General features: G+C 46.7%; 1 protein-coding gene across 3 annotated transcripts in view; it reads left to right on the plus strand.

Moving 5' to 3' along the window:
- The first annotated feature begins 15,271 nt into the window (after positions 1–15,271).
- Positions 15,272–16,508, plus strand: part of LOC135325049 (PDZ domain-containing protein 2-like) — a 210,741-nt gene continuing 209,504 nt past the window's right edge. For all 3 annotated transcript variants that reach the window (XM_064502471.1, XM_064502473.1, XM_064502474.1), the window contains exon 1: positions 15,272–15,383. The gene's annotated coding sequence lies outside the window, so the exon portion shown is untranslated. The remainder of the gene's footprint in view (positions 15,384–16,508) is intronic.

Genomic DNA, 16,508 nt, shown 5'->3' on the forward strand with positions numbered 1-16,508 from the left:
CACAAAGGTTTCAGTCAGCCAGGAAAACACCACGTGATGGGGGTGGACGGCTGTACTTAAAAGAGGGGAGTGCCTGCGACCTTCCATAACCAGGAATGTGTACAAATAAAACAGGCCCAAAATAAAATGGAGCTGTATACACATTGGGAATAACAACTGAGGTCTGTTCTGTTGGATGTGCTGCGAACAGGAAATGGAGCTGAATTCACTGAATTAATAAATTGCTCTCTGCAAATATGTTGCCAGATGTTAGGCACTAGCTATTGATAGCTTCCCTCTGAGATCCAGCTCCAGATTTACACACATTTTGATATACCCAAATCTGAGACATTTGGCCAAAGACATACAGAATCCCTTTTGCACAAGCAGCATTGACATGCAGAGAAATTTGTACACAGCATTTATAGACAGGTATTTAAACTCGCTTCTTGTGTTTTTCTTGAAGAGGAAGTGAAGTCCACTTTTGATCATATTAAAGTATCCTTTTTTGTTCCTTCTTCTGTGGAGAATGGAAAGGACATGCTGCCAACATCACATATGGCTGACAGTCAACACAAGGGTTAAGGATTTGTGAGCCATGAACAGCAGAAATGTCTGGCACATTTTCATTTACTCTGCGCAGTGAAGGAGAGAAGCAACCATTATTTGAGCCATAACTGAAGTGCATCTTCGGAAGACAACTGCTTAAAAGATAACTAAAGTTAGGAGCAGGTTAGTGACTATCCTGCTCTTAGCATGTTTTTCAGGTTATGTTCATCAGCTGCACAGGAAGAGTTCAGAAACACGGGAGTTTGCCCTGTGGGGTTACAGTAATGAATGGGGTTGGAGTCTGGTACTCAGCCCTTTTGTCACATAGGCGGATGAGGCCCAGCTCCCCCAGCATCTGTCTCCCTAAGCTACTCAGAGCTTGCAGATTTGTCTCTTGAAGATTTCAGATGTGCAGCCAACTGTCAAGGCTGTCCTTGAGCTCCTTTCCTTCCAGGCTTGTCTCCTCTCCAAATGCTGGGAGGCCCACACCAGTAGGCCTAAACGTGGCTTCCTGCACTCAGCATTGGAGACTTGGAGGGATCGCAAGGAAACTGCACCTATTCTCTTTCCAAATGAGGCAGCCCATAGTGAATACAACGGGGCTGTCAACAAACACGGCAGACAACCAAGTGACAGAAAAAATGCAAAAGACTGAAGGACCCTTCTTTGCCTCAGCCTTCCCAGGAAAGCCTGCTCCCAGACCTCTGTGTGTCCCTCGATAACTTGGGATGGAGAGGGGCAGGCAGCAGAGGGAAAGGACCAGGGTGGAGACTATTCAGAGAAGCTGAAGTTTCAGTCAAAATGCCAAACATGAGAAATGTAGGACAATTACACAGCATCAACACCAGATTAACCCTATTCAGATAAAACTACCAAAGTATGAAACAAAAGAAATGAAAGGTTCCTAATCTCTTCTTAGCCTCACATCAATGTCTTATAAATGGCAGTATCAAGACACACAGTAGTGCAGCATGAGCTTTTATTCCCTGTGGGGATCTCTCTTTACCACACTGTCTATTTATTCCTCTCTAATTTACACCATGGTTTTCAGCACAGGTTCTTAGCATCTCTCATTTTTCAGTTCAACCTTATTTAAGGCCAATGAACAAATTGCCACCTCCACCTGACCTCCCTCTGGAAGACACCAAGTTAATGTCACTCCCTAACTGAATAGCTGGAGCACCTGCAGGATCACTGCCTTTCAATTCTCTGATATAAGAAGAAACATTAACCAGGATCATTTATAGAGAATCAACAAAAAAAAGGACTATAAAAGCAAACCCAGCTGCAATTTCAGTTTGCTAAAGAGTTGATTCATATCATCAGTTCTGGTAGTTGTTTTTTAATTTAATTAAGTACATGCATTGGTATGTGATTAAAAAGCATGTAGGCATTTCTTGAGATTTCTTCAGGAATCACAAACCACTTTCAGTCTTTCTTACACTCTGTCCACTTTGAGTCACAGGCATTGTGAAGCAACCTTCCTGAAGACCATTAAAACCTTGGGAAAAAGAAAGGGAAAGCTTCAAAGCAGGTGTCACTTGGTGTAAATCATGATTTACAGCTGAAATTGGAAGAGCTTCCCCCATGTAGAGTTTCTGGGCACATGGCTGGAGCAGCTGAGCAGGGATGCAGCAGCAGTGAGCACAGACCACCTGCAGCATCCTGGGAAGCCAACTGCTCTACAGGTGCTTGCTGCTTTTGGGAGTCAGGTCATTGTTCTTTTACTGCCTATGAGGATATGATTTCCCCTATAACCAACTAGCTTTTATCACAGTACAGGCTAGACACATACTTGCTGAGTTTTCTAACGCTTGAGTTGGTCTTTTTACTTAAGTTTTGTGTGAGAGACACCCTCTTTTGGTGCTCCTTACATATAAGACTGAAGAGACAAAGCTTAGCCTCTTGCCTGTATTTTCCCTAAGTGACTTTGCTTTCTTGTTAGCTTTCATTCATGACCTGCTATATAGGAGAGGTCTCTTCCCTTTCCTTAAAAAAGGAAGAAAGAAAAAAGCTAAAATGAACAATACAACATGTAAGTCAAATATTCCAGGTCGTGGAAAGTTGTTGGAATATTTCTGTGTATTTCTACATCTTCCTCACTTGCCTTGCTCTCAGATAACTGAGTTTCTCCTTAAAGCTGTAAAAGCTGGTGAAAGGGCTGTTAATGAAGGTGACTTTGAAGGTGAAGAGAGGCTGCTAGCAAATCTGGTCCAGTCTCCTGACCCAAGGCTATATCTGTTTCCCACTGTGTGCATCCCAGGTTTTGGCTAAATCAGATTTTCCAATAAGACATCCTTATATGAGAGAGACATATGAAAGATGCCAAGAACTGATGCTGAAAGCCATGGTATAAATTAGAGAGGAACAAATAGTGTAGTTAGAGAGATCCCTGCAGAGAAAAAAAAGTTCATGCTGCACCACTGTGTGCCTTGATACTTCCATTTATAAGACACTGATGAGTGGCTAAGAAGAGATGGGGAACCTTTCACTTCTTTTGTTTCATACTTTGGTAGTTTTATTTGAATAGGGTTAATTTGGTGTTGATGCTGTGTAACTGTCTTGCACGTCTCATGTTTGGTATTTTGATTGAAACTCCCAGCCATTGTGTTGTGCTGTTTTCCCCAAGAAGGTGCATTTAAGTTGTAATCGAGTCCCCCTGCAACCTTTTCAAAAACAAACTGAACAGCTTAAACTCCTTAATGACATGTCAGTGCAGAAGAGCAGACACGCTATACTGGCACAAAGATCCCAGTAAAACAAAGTGCTGACCACCATTCGAGCTCCCCACAAGGACACCTTTGTGCTGGGGTAGAAATGGTTCTTCTTTTGCAACTTCTCCCAAAGGGTCTCAGCCCTGGAGGGGTTTTGGGGTGGGCAAGGGACCCCCAAACCTCCACAGCACACAGGTCCAAATCAGGAGTCAGCCCCGGGAGATTCTTCAACCTGGGTGGATGCAGGATGAGAGCTAAAAAAAGGCTCAAGACAGCCCTAGTATTTCCTGCCCTTCTAGGTAAGTCCAGCAACCTGGACCCAGTTAGACCCCACTTGGCCCCACATAGCTCATGAGAATTGTGAATTACATTACTATAACATATTTTCAATCCCATTTAGACTGAACAGCAATCCTGGATTTAGAACTCAGGGATATAGTTGCATCGGATTTTTTAAAATTATTTTTTAATATTAAGAGTAACCTGAATATAACGACATGAAAGTTCACCAGGGCCTGTTTCAGCCTGTAAGTGGGTCACAAGACACTGAATTGTTGAGTGAAATGACACCCACACAAATCAAATAAAAGAGAAGCTCACCTGTATTAAAAAAAAAAAAAAATCTTTCTCGATGTCTTAGTCATAGATGTCTTAGCCATGAAATATTCAAGAGGCCAAGCACTTAGTGGGGAAACAGCTGCACAGGATGTCTCCAAACCTGAGCGCAAAATTATTGCACTGACATTAACAGGTAAACCGCCTCCCTTTGATGCTCCAGGGACTTGGGATACATGCAATTTCAATTGAAAATAATGGAATTCATGAGTGTGAACCTTGGAAGCAGTGTCTAGTGATGGCTTTAGAGGAGAAAACCTAGCCAAAAATACCTCATATAGAAGCCTGCTTAAAAAAAAGAGAGAGAGATTTGAGAAGAGCTGGAGGGTAGGTAAAACCGAACGAATCCTGTGCAGTGACCAGTTGACGTTGCTAAAAGATGGATGCAGCTGCAGAACCCACCACGGAGCAGAGTGGAGCTGTAATCGAAATAGCTTGCGAGCCTGTGAGGAGGTGTTGTCTGTGTTCCTGGTAATTACAGTGCAACAGTTCGTCTGTAATTAGGCTGGGCCTACAGGGCTCCTTGAGCAAGTCTTGCATATTCCAGTGACCGGGCCTGGCTGCTGGGTGGCCACAGGCGGGTCGCTGCGGGCGCGTTAGGCTGGGGAGCGAGGAGGGACTGGAAATCACCTCTTGGTGGGTCTGGCTGCGGGAATCAGCACGGAGGGGGCTGGCTGGGAAAGGAGGTGGTGATCCCCATCCTGAGCGCCCAAGGGGATAGCTAACACACTCGTTTTGCCGAACAGACTGAGATGGGATCATGCCGTATGGGTCGGTCTGGGCTCTGCTGGCTGTGCCAGCCTCTGTAGTCGGCTCCCACACTCAAGCAATGTCTGGCTTTCTCTGGCCAGATGTGCTGAGCCCCTGTTTACCTGCGCGGCAGCAGGATGAGGGACAGCATCAGTGGGATGGGAATTGAGCTCGGCGCTGGGTTATGCTGCAGGCTCCCCATGGGATGGTTGGTGAGTCACTCGGTTTTTCCTTACCTCTGCTTCTCTGCTGGGAAATGGAGAAAAAAACAGATAACTCAGCTGTTCTCCTGCTCTGGGCTTTTCCTGTCGATGTCCCATTGGTTTCCTGGTGAAAACTCTTTTGGGAGAGAAGGGTCTCCCTTCCCATACGAATGCATCGTACCTAGGCATGTCTACAGGCTTCTGGGTGCTACGCGGGTGGAGAGGGATGCTCTCCTCCCATCAGCACTGCCTGTGATTTCTAATCGACAGTAGAAACAGAACGGAATAATTTCACAGTAAGTGAGAATGTTGATAAAATGGTAACGACTCGCATATAAAACAGCAGGGATCTAAAATTATTGATGTCTATTATAATGCTTTGCATGCATTGTCCTGGCAACGTAAGTGGATCTTTCTCAAATAGATGGTTTCCCACCATCTGTTTGTCTGAGCCTGAGCTCAGACGTGCCCTGATGCAACAGTCCAGGAGCAAATCTGCTGTCACTGATCCCCCACCTGCACTGTCTAACCCAAGCCCCTGTACGCTGAAGGTATGAACGACTAGCGTACAGACTGGCTAAAGAGGAAGACTTTTTGTATCAAAATTTGGGATGCCTTGCTTCCAGTTGAAATGAATGCATTACTGGATCATTTTTCCTTACTTGTCAAAGTGGCCTCATGTTTGGCCCCAGCTTATGGGCAGCCCTGTCAATGCTGCCACGGTCCCAGGATGCACAAAGGACGTGTGACTGTGAAAGTGCGATTAGTTGGGCTTTTCTCATCAAGCTGCTGTTGGACTCTGTTTGTAGATGCTGATGAGAGCACAAAATATTTTTAATGCCTATAAATACGTGCCCTGAAATCTATAGAAAGCCCATTTTTATCAGCTGAAAGCCTACTTTAGGAGGAAAACCAAACCTCTTGACTTTGAAATAGATACGCTGTTTTTAGAATTTGGAAGCTATCTCGCTAGCTCCCTTAGTTACAGTGCATTAATCACTGCCATATTATACATAGCATGTAAAATTTAAGTAATAGAATTGCTGCCCCCATCGCCATATTTCCAACTAAAAGCTGATAAATAGAACCACTGACCTCAGCTGGTCGATTTAACCCGATGAGTCATGGTCTTGGGGCCACATATGCTTCCTCTGCTAATATTCTTGTTCCTATTTATTTTTTTAAAGTGCACCGGCATACTGCGCACCACAGAACAGCTTCTCTAATGGGCAGCTCCAGAAATAGCAATATCCCATTAGTTCTCCCTCCTTTGTAAGGATTTCACAGTCACTATTTATCCCGCGCAGAGCTGGAGGATCTCAAAGAGGCGGGGGCAGGACTGCTGCTGGGAGAGAGGGAGGACGGGAAGAGCGAGACTGCCTGGCAGTGATTCCTCTTGAAGTTCTCCATTTCAGAAGCGCCCTGGTATCTTCTTGCTTTTTGCGTTACAGGGAGCTAAGTTGTAGAGAAAGGCGTAGCAGAAGTGGGGCTCCTCTGCTTCAGCTGCTGAGGGGAGCAGTGTCTATGCCATGACGATGGATCTGCCCCCAACAATAGCCTTAGTATTGCTCACAATGGGATTGTTTCGCTGTGAAACATCGGCCGCTTCAGCTCGGCTGAGCGGGAGAGCGACTCGAATCACAATCAGGGTGTTGTGTTCGCTGCGCAGGTGGTCCATAGTAGACCGCTTGTCTTGGACTAGGATCCCCCAGGGCTAGCTGCTGTGCAGAAACAGAGCAGAAAACCCCCTTACTGTCCCAGTCGGTCCTAATTTGCATGCAAGTTAATAGTCACACTTGTAATATTTAAATTAATGCCATCAGTCACCTCATCAACATATCTGGGTTGATCCAAGCTGGTGAATCAGGTCTTGGGGCCACACGTGCTCTCTTGACTGATATTTGGATGGGTACATGCAGAGGTGACCGGACAAGGAAAGAGCGAGACAAGGCTGGCCAGAGAGATGAGCGCTCAGCCCCATCGGCACGCAAACGGCAGCCAGGACAAGGAGGATTTGAAGGAGGACTATGGCACTTTGCAGACTGCAGGAGCATCAAGGGGAGAAGAACCAGAGAGTCTGATGGGAGGTGTCAGAAGTGGATTCATTAGTGCATTATCCAGCACCATCAGAAATGTCATTTGCTCAACAGCTTTCCATCAAATCCATAATTAAAACCTCAAAAATACTGTAATCAATATTGTTATCAAGCCTTGCATCTGTGCCCAGCCACAGCACCCCAGGCCATGCTCCAGGGGCCTCCTCCATGAAGGCTGGCACCTCTCTGGTTTGCAAGATGATGACTTTGCAGATCCCAGGCTGTTGCACAAGGGCCCAAGAGCCATTGCTTTCACCAGCCTGTAGATGCTCCAGTGCAAATCTAGTCCCTCAAAATAAAAATTTGCCAGGCCCCTTTTCTCTCTTGGCTTCATGTTTCTCTGCTGATCTCTGGCTGAGAAACTAAGTGACCAGCAGCTTGCTCCTGTGCCCCCACCATGCCCCCAGCTCACAAAGCAGGTACATGGGGTCAGCATCGGTCCAGACTGGGAGTGCACCTTGCCAGCGTGGTCACACACTGGCTTTGCTGCTCCTGTGGGCAAATCCATGGTGCTGAGGCTTCCCCAAGGAGCAAGGGAGAGCAGCCACTGGCTCCCAGCTGCCTCCCTGCTCCCGGTGGGAGCGTGTCGGAGGGGAGTGCCGGGTTTGTACCCGGCCACCCCTGCTGCCTGAGGTTATCTGTTCAGATTGCAAACTGGCAACGTGGTATTTATTAAAAAAAAAAAAAAAAAAAAAAAGCCTTTGTCTCCCTACATAACAGTTCCTTGTGTTACATGAGTTTCACTTAGCCCCCTTTAATATTCATGGTGTTTATGGTGTTCAGATGTCTTTGCTCCAAGTGAATTAGCTCAGAACTAGGCTAGACCTTCCATTAAAACCAACAAATTCACAATACGGCAAAGGCTTGCTCATTTACCAGCCCAGAAAAGAAATAGGAGTATAAACAGCTCTTGTGCTGACTCACTTCCATGTGCAAATTCACCAGACTGGGGAACGTAATGGGCTGCTAATTCTGGCCCCTAGCTGCATCCTTGTCTCTTCAGGCATATCTCCATCTCCTCCGCTCCCAGTGCTTGGCTCCCCGGACAGTAATTTTCTGTGTTCTGACTCTTTAATGTCACAGAAATGGGATTTATATGGGGGGTATTTAGCTGAACTGCATTAGTATTTGACATTTCAGCTCTGAGAAGTTTTCAACGATGTTATTTGTAAGGATTTTTTTTTTTTTAATGCTATAAATTGCAATTCTTTAAGGACAGCATAACAGTTTAATTTTCTAGGTCTGTCTCTTTGTCTCTGCCTTTCTATCAGGACTTCTAGTGATTTATTTGATTCACTGGTCCTTTGGATTTCCTCCGCTTTGTTACAATGCGCCTGTGTCTCAGTGACACAGAAAAATGTTCATTTGAAGTAACAGATCTGGCTAGCGGTGCTTTGGATTTGATACAAAAATAGAACTGTGTAGAAAACTTTTTTATTAGCTTATTCAGAATCCTAGACCCCAGGAACTTCGAGCTGAATAACACCATGTTTTACTCAAAATATGAAACCAGGCATTGGGTGCTTTAACATAGCCGCTGAGGTTCCTGTGGCAGAACTTTCTGTTGCTTCACAAGACTTCAAGGACTACATGCTTTGTAGGACTACCAAAATTCAGGTGTGCAGTATTTTTCCATTAGCCAAATTTTATTTTCTTAGCCTTGGATAGCTCTCTTTTTTTAAATGAGTAAGTACAAGTAATAGAAAAGGAAATATTACAGAGCAAAAGCCTGAATAAAAAGACCTTCAGAACAGGCTCCAGTGGATGGTGCGATGGAGATGTGACAACAAAGAGATACCAACTGCAGCACAATTAGGGATACGTTTTCTCAGAAAATTCTTCTGATGAAGAATTTTCAAGAGCAACAAATAAAATTTGGAGAGAAACTCAGGCAACTCTAGGGAAAAAGAAAGATGCTGCACACATCATGGCAGCAAAAGCTGACAGATTGAACAAAAAGCTTCTCCTGAATATCAAATCTATGTATGCAATATTAGAAAGAGACCTCATGAGCCACAAAGATATTCTAACAATTGCACTTCATTATCCCTTACCCTCAGTTAACAATATTATATTGCCTTTCTTTGGCACTGCACATCTGAGATTCCTTAACACCTGAAAAGCAACGGCCATATAGGTATTGGCTAGATAGACAAGTACTACTGTCCTTATTTGACATAGCAGAATACCAACATACTGAGTTATGTAGAAATCAGGAACTTGGTGAATAGACCTGAATTTGGAAATGGTTCCCTCTTTCAAAGCTGCTTGAATATGCAGAGAAATTATTACTCGTTATGAGTAAAAGGAATAAAATGCCTCTTCCTCTTTTTCCCCCACCGATACACACGCACACACAAACAGTTCTAGGCAAAGTTTGAACATGACTTTCAAATCAAAGCATACTTCAAGGCAGAGGCCAGACCAGATTCAAGCTAAACTTGCAAACTGAGCTTCTCAGATGAACAGTGTTAGCTGACTGCAAAAGATTATAATGATTAACAAATGTGCCAAGTATTTTACTGAAAAATGAGTAGGCTGTTTATGGACTTCTTTGTCTGAAGCAAGTGGTTTCTGCTCCAGGGAGGAGAGGACATCATACTGGGGGGGGTTGTACTTTGTCTGGCTGCACTTCAGTGTTGAAGAAGATTAGGGTGTCTCTGATCTAATTCAGTAATTATGAAATTAGGTTGATCCCCTTGGTTCTGATAGCCTGTGAATGATGTGGTCCTGTGTTGGGGAAAGCAGGAACGCTGCTGGTACCCCAAAATCGGACAGTGTTGGCAGCTGGCTAGCTATCTGGCAGTATTTCTCAAAGACCTGCCTAATTTCTTAAAAAACTTATCTTTGTACAGCCCATGATGAATATACTACTGGTAAGGCACTGATTTGCCTACCTCTGCTATTTGTGTATTAAAGATGCAAACATTTCTCTGAAGATAGATTGCTTTGGAAACGAGCAGCCTTTAAGCAGCACTTGATATCTATTGCACAGATTTTGTAAGTCCTTGGTGCCAGTTCTCTTCAAGAAAAGGTTTCCTCAGTGCCTTTCTCACTATCTTGTTGATGCAGCACACAGACAATTCAACAATCACTGTGAATAAAATATGCTGTTTTCTCCAAAAGGTATGTGCAGATATGGATTTTTGTGCAAAAATCATGTTCAATTTCAAAAGGTGCTTTAGAATAGTAAATGACTCTGTGCACGTGGCCACATACTTAACAATGAAATCTAATCAATCATAAACCACGAAGGAGCACTGCTGCAGGCCACAGGGGGAATGATGCGGATTGATGACCTAAACAGAGAAGTCTAAGAATTCCAGAAATGATTCCAGGGAAGAAAAATAAACACAGCATCAGAGCAAGTGTGATAACCACTGCATAATATACAGAGAAGAATGACTGACTTGCTAAAGAAATCAGGGAAAAATGTATTTTGATGAGAAGCTCTACGAAGATCATTAGAACCTGATTGCTTTAACCTTAGATTTTTCATATCTGCTTCTTGCTAACTCTTCGGTCTCTGCAAATATTATACCTACAATCAAGTTTCTCCAATAGATAAATTTGACCTATGATATCTTAGACCACTGAAATCCAAACACGTGATGACCTTGGAAGGTATATTGAAGAGATACTTTAGTGAACCGTATTTTCTATATGTTGCAAAATAATCTTGGAGAGGCTTTTATTCTCAGGAGCTTGGAAAACAAATGTTTCTATGAAGCTATATAGTTGAATGTTTGAATCTGAGACACTCTGGTTGTTTCTATTGACTTATTTTGGTCTGTTAAGCGTAATACTTAAATAGAGTACGTAACTTAGACTTTTGCAGTGAATTAATAATGTAATGGGTAGTATCCACAAAGAATTTCCAGTAAAAATATCCAAGTGTGTATTTTCTCACTTTAAGGTTTAGATCTTGCTGGTAGCAGCATTTTTGGACCTCCCCTCCCCCCATATATTTGGGGCACATGATAAGTTATGCTTTTATGTTTCATGCCAATTTAAACTATGAAGTTCCTAATGGTTATCCACTTTGGTGCTCTGTGAGAAATCCACGGTGTCTGGGGAACTTTGCATTGCAGTATGGCCTGCAGTTAGTCTATGAAAATGCAGGGGGAAAGGCATAAATGGAGACAAATCTCTGCTGATTGTTCCATAGCTATTAGCTTATTTTTCCCTTGCTGTAAAGACGCAGTAGGACTTCAAAAGGCAGTATAAAAAGGACTGGATCAGCACCACTATTTCTTGTTGTTGTGCCCATTTGCAATGGGTGATCCAAATTAAGCTGGCGCAAAATGGAGTGTCATTATTAAAGATGATATAAGGCTGCGCAGAACCGAAGTTGTGGTTGCAGCTCTGAACCTGTCGTGATTTTTCATATTCTGTGTACGGCTTCATCCGACTTTCAAGAATTCTCTTATTCAGCCCTTTTAGCCTCATATTTACTGCAGTGTGCGGTGGAGGAGACGTGCGTAATGTGTTCTCCCTCTCGGGCTGTGTCTATGCAAGGCAACGACTGTCACTGCTGCCGCGGTGGATGCTGTACAGACACACGCTCTTTCAGGGTAAGACACCGTTGTTCTGCAAAAATTGCTCTGCTTTTGGAGTAATTATTTCCAAGTAAAATTGGAACAAAGTGTCCACCTGAGGATGAAGATAACTCTAGGTTATTACTGTAATCATGCTGGTTAATTTTTCAATGCAGACAAGGAAATCAACAGGATAGTTCATTTTAGTCTCCTTCTGAACAGAAATTATAATAGCACAGTCAGTGCTGGCTTGTCCTCACGGTCTATTTTATCCCAGCTATATATGTACGTGTGTCTCTATAAAGGGCAGAGATGAGGAAAGAGAGCAGCAATATAAAGATGAAGGGTCCCAATTTTGCTTCATAAACACAGAGGAAAATAAATGCCTTGCTAGAGGAGCTCCCAACTTACCAGGAGCCATGCTGTGGGGTTTTTTTTTTAAGTCATGGCCTGGATTTTGGAAGCTGCTGGGGGAAAGTCACAATTTAGCTTATTCTATCTCAGATACTTAGCGAGTACTGCCCCACTTTGTCCTGTCAGTGACGGCAGATTGCTCACCCCCCCTGGATAGGAAGATGCTGTACTTCTCTGGTTTGTACTTTCTTCTCTCCCTACTGCCTTCGAACCCGGGGCCAGACTTGTCACTAAACTATACCCAAGTGTCATCAAATCATCTACAGAGAAACTCTGGAATAAAATGAGCCTCGGCATCTGGGGGTTTCAGGGTGAGCTGAGGGCACGTGATAGCTCAGCAGATCTGCCTCGCTCGCCGGACGGCGTCCAGATGTCTCCAGGGTGCAAGGGAAGACGGACGCCGTCAGGGTGACGGTTCGGTGGCACGGGTCAGGGCCGAGCATCCTGCTTGCTCTTGGAAAATGTGACAGAACTACAGATTTCTGAAGCCAGCCTGTTGTTGTTAGCATGACTAAAATCTTCTTTGTGGCAACTTTGAAAGTACTCCAGCTTTCCTAAAAGAGTTAAACTACTCAAATTTGGTCCTGCTGATATAGCCACATGAGGATATGTGATCTGAGCAGCGTTCGAATCCCTAAACCTGAATATTATGTCCCCTTATGCTTCATCTGATCTTTCTCCTGCTTCCTGGCTTCTCCTCTTTTTCTTCCAGGGTCCTCTGGGTTCCAGGAACCTGCTCTACTTCCAGCATCCCTCCCTTATCTAAAGCAAAATAAAAGGAAATTTTGGGCACTCTCTAGGAGGTGAAATGTGGAAAACACTAAGAAATGTACTTAATCTCTACCCAGCCGGTCACCAAGAAAAACACTAAATGCTACTGATCCTGTTGACAACTGACCAGGTTGCAAAACACAAGTATCAATGTTGGTAGATCCACACTCATGAAACCACATTTAATTGGGATTTTTGATGTTCACACTGCATAATAGGTGCATAACCTTCAGGAAGAGCAGAAGGAAATAGTGTTCCTCAGATGCGTAAGGGAAGAATGTAAAATATTTCTGGCAGCCTCAAGAATTACTGATTCCAGTTGTAGATAAAGATGACCTTTCAACAGAGAGCTGAAGAATAAACCCAACACACATAATGTGCAGTATCTTTCCTACCTTTTGGCCTGCTATCAGAAGATAGAAGCAATGACTGATTTACATTATGAAATTGAATGCCAGCAGCTGCCGATGAAGCTTCTTAGTAAAGGACATTGTTTATGAGCATCAGCTTTGCTTCCATGGCATAATCCTGCCAGAAGCCAAACACTTTCCAGCAGGAGCACCAAATCTGCAGCACCTCAGAGCGTTATTTTACCACTGTGGTATAAAATGGGGGCAATACATATGACTGACTTTGGAGAGATTTAAATGATATTGTTATTGTAAGAGGATAAGGAAGAGAAAGCAAAGTCCCTTTTCATTCTGTTTCTATATTGGTGTAACATCCCGGAGATGAATAGACTTAACTCTGATTTGAATAAGAAGGGGTCCAGGCATAATCTGCCCCCTTGTTTTAGAGATGTGCGTATAAGTAGACTGGAACTGTGGACCTTTAAAAATGAAGATAACAGATAATCTGAAGTTGGTGGCTACATTTTTTTTTTTTTTGTGATTCTGATCCGTATGCTGCTGCCGTTGAAGCTAATCATCACATTTGCATGACTATTGGCTGTTATTTCCTGCCAGAATTGATCACAGGGGACAGGCGTGTTTTGAAATAAGGGCTCAGCAGTCTGGGCAGCGATCCCAAGGTGCACCACTTGTTTCTGCCTTGGGAGCTCTGGGTATTATTCATGTCCTACCAGAAGATAATCACATTTTTGAACTTGGGAGTTAAAGGGAATAATTTTCAGAGTTTCTCTTGCTTCACCCCACCATCCATCTTGCTTTCATGAGCCAGCACCATTTTAGAGCTCGCTGGGAGCATGGAAGAATCATTTGTAAGCACTGCTGTTCTCACACGGATAAATAATGAACAGAGTATTGTTCAAAGTCAAGTCCCTAGAAACAGGGCGGAAAAATCACCTAAGGACACTGAATCTGTCTGACAGGTGGCACGGGAGAGCCCAAGTGACTTGGGATCATGAGTGGTGACAGAACTTTGTATACTCCAAAATCTGCTATCAGTGAAATTTCATTGAATCCGGTGCCGCGTTGACCCCGGCTCTGCAGTGAACCGCCTCACCGGGTCACGCCGCAGCATGACGACGCGGGAGGAAAAACAGAGCGGGAGATGGTCCTCCTGACCGGCCGCTGCTTGGACAACTGCTGCCTGGTCTGGGGTGGCACATGGCTGTTTTTTCTTGGTGTGACACGGCCTGGCTGACACCAGTGGGAATCTCCCTGTCCTTCACGGAGGGTGGTCGGTCTCGGGCGCCCTGCGATACTGCCTTGCTTGAGCGCAAGTACTTTGCATTCACAGAACAGCCTGACCAACGGCATCCTCCAGACGTGGAGGAGGCCTAAGGCTCTGCCTAGAACCTCGTGCTGAGCTTCTTGACATTGCAACAAGTGCCTCTGGAAACCACTCCGTTTTCACCACTAGGCTTAATTTAGTCATCAGCAGAGACGTTACAGTCAGGAACGATCATCTTCAGAGGAGCGACAGGCAGAGTGTTCGGACAAAACTGAAACACGCCTGCCTGGCACTGTCTTTATTAAAGCAAGTACTTTAGAGACACCGTGGTGGTTCTCAGCTTGTTTTTTAGATTTAATTTTAGACCTGCAGTGCTGGAAACCCACTCCCTGAGCCTTGTATCGGGGCATGAGTCAGGAAGGGAATCTGCCTTGAAAGAAAACAGAGCTGCTGACCATTTCCTTTGGCAGTGGCCAGGAAAAGTGAACCTGAAAAAGCAACCAAACATTTACAAATGTACTTTCATTTCAATAATCTGAAGTTTCTAATAAGAAAGGAACTTGATTTAAAAAGATTTTTTAACTTGTTTTTGTTCCTTTACGGGTAATTCGCTGTTCATTCAAATCTTCTTTTGCAAACAGCACTTCCTGCTGAGCGACACCAGAAGATAAAAGTACAAGCGAAATATTTAAAGGGCTTAAGAAAATCCCAAAGTGCCCGAAAATATTAAAAGCCAGCACGGAACAACGCCGGCTCCTCGGGGGCCGGAGCTTTCGCCCGGGCTGCGAGCGACACGCGACCCTTCCAGCAGGACGGCGGCGCCCCGGCCCCCCCGAGCCCCCCCGGCGGCGGACGGGGGCGGGGGGGAGGGCGGCGGCCCCCCGCGGGCATCCCCGCGCGGGCGGGCGGGCGGGCTGCGCGGCGCCGACGGGGCGTAAAGTTTCCGCGCTCCCCGCCCCGTAGGGCCGCCCCTCGCCGGAGCCCCGTGCCGCCGTCGCCCCCCCCCCCCCCCCGCCCCGCGCCGCTCCCCGGGCCGGGCCGGGCCGGGCGGGCAGCGCGGCGGGCGGCAGCCGGCGAGGCGGCGGCGGCAGGTGTCGGGCCGAGCCCGGCCGCGCCGAGGTGAGTGCGGAGCGCGGCGGCGGCGGCGGCGGCGGGGCGCGTCCTGCCCGGGGGCGGCTTCTCCTCCCCCTCCCCGCCGGGGCGGCCGGTTCCCTCCCGCGGGGACGGGGCTTGCGCCGGCGGCGGAGCCGCTTCGCCCCGCTCCCCCCCCTCCGCGAGCGGCGCCGGTGCCTGCCGCGGGCGGCGGGGACCTCCGGGTCGCGGCCGGGCCGGGCCGGGGAGCGGCGGCGGCCGCGGGGCAGGCACGGTCGGGGGGGCTGCATGGCCCGGCACGGCGGGTGCATCCCCGGGGGCCGGCGGGTGCATGCCCCCGCGGCAAGCGGGACCCCACTCCTGGGAGTCGGTGGGGCGCCAACCCGCCCCCCCGCGGACCGACGGGACCCCATCCCCGGGTCCGGTGGGTGTAGCCCCCCCGGGATCAGTGGTGTGCAACTCCCCGGGGCCGGCAGGAACCCATCCCCTGGGACCGGTGGGATGCACCCCCCCGGAGTCGGTGATGTGCATCCCCCCGGGGTTGGCAGGACCTCATCCCCGGGACCGGTGGGGTGTAGCCCCCCTGGGGTCAGTGGGGTTCATGCCCCATGCTGGGGGCTGCTTGGGGCCCTGCCCCGACCCACGCTGTGCCGACCCGGCTGTACCGCACGGAGGGCAGTGGGCACCATCGCCTGCCGTGGTGCTTCATGGCATCTCCCCTGCACTGTGCGTTAGCTCGCGTCATGACTGCCTGTGCTGCTGGCGTGCAGTGGGGCAGGACCCAGGGAGGGAGCGAGAGGGGTGGCTTTCACCTAACCCCCCTCGCCCTGTTCCCTGTATGCAGCAATCTAATAAAATCCGACAGCGTGAAACATCTGGCCATTTTTTTGGGGGGGGAATCATCAGAAAGTAGTTCTCCATGTCATTAAATACTGCTGGCCGCACAAAGCAGGCTGTGATATATGCAGTGCTGTAAGCCCAGGAGCAATTGTGGATGAGATTCGGAGGAGGAAAACATCAAGCGCTGACCTCAAAAGCTAAAGTTAAACGTGTCGCCTCTCTTCCAGGTGGCCTGGGGTACTCTTATTAAACCTGTCTCGGTTTGTAATGCTCTGCCCATTCTGCTTTGCGACAGAAAGCTCTGATGCCCCC

Source organism: Dromaius novaehollandiae, chromosome Z, assembly GCF_036370855.1.
Source record: "Dromaius novaehollandiae isolate bDroNov1 chromosome Z, bDroNov1.hap1, whole genome shotgun sequence".
NCBI classification, from domain to species: Eukaryota; Metazoa; Chordata; class Aves; order Casuariiformes; family Dromaiidae; genus Dromaius; species Dromaius novaehollandiae.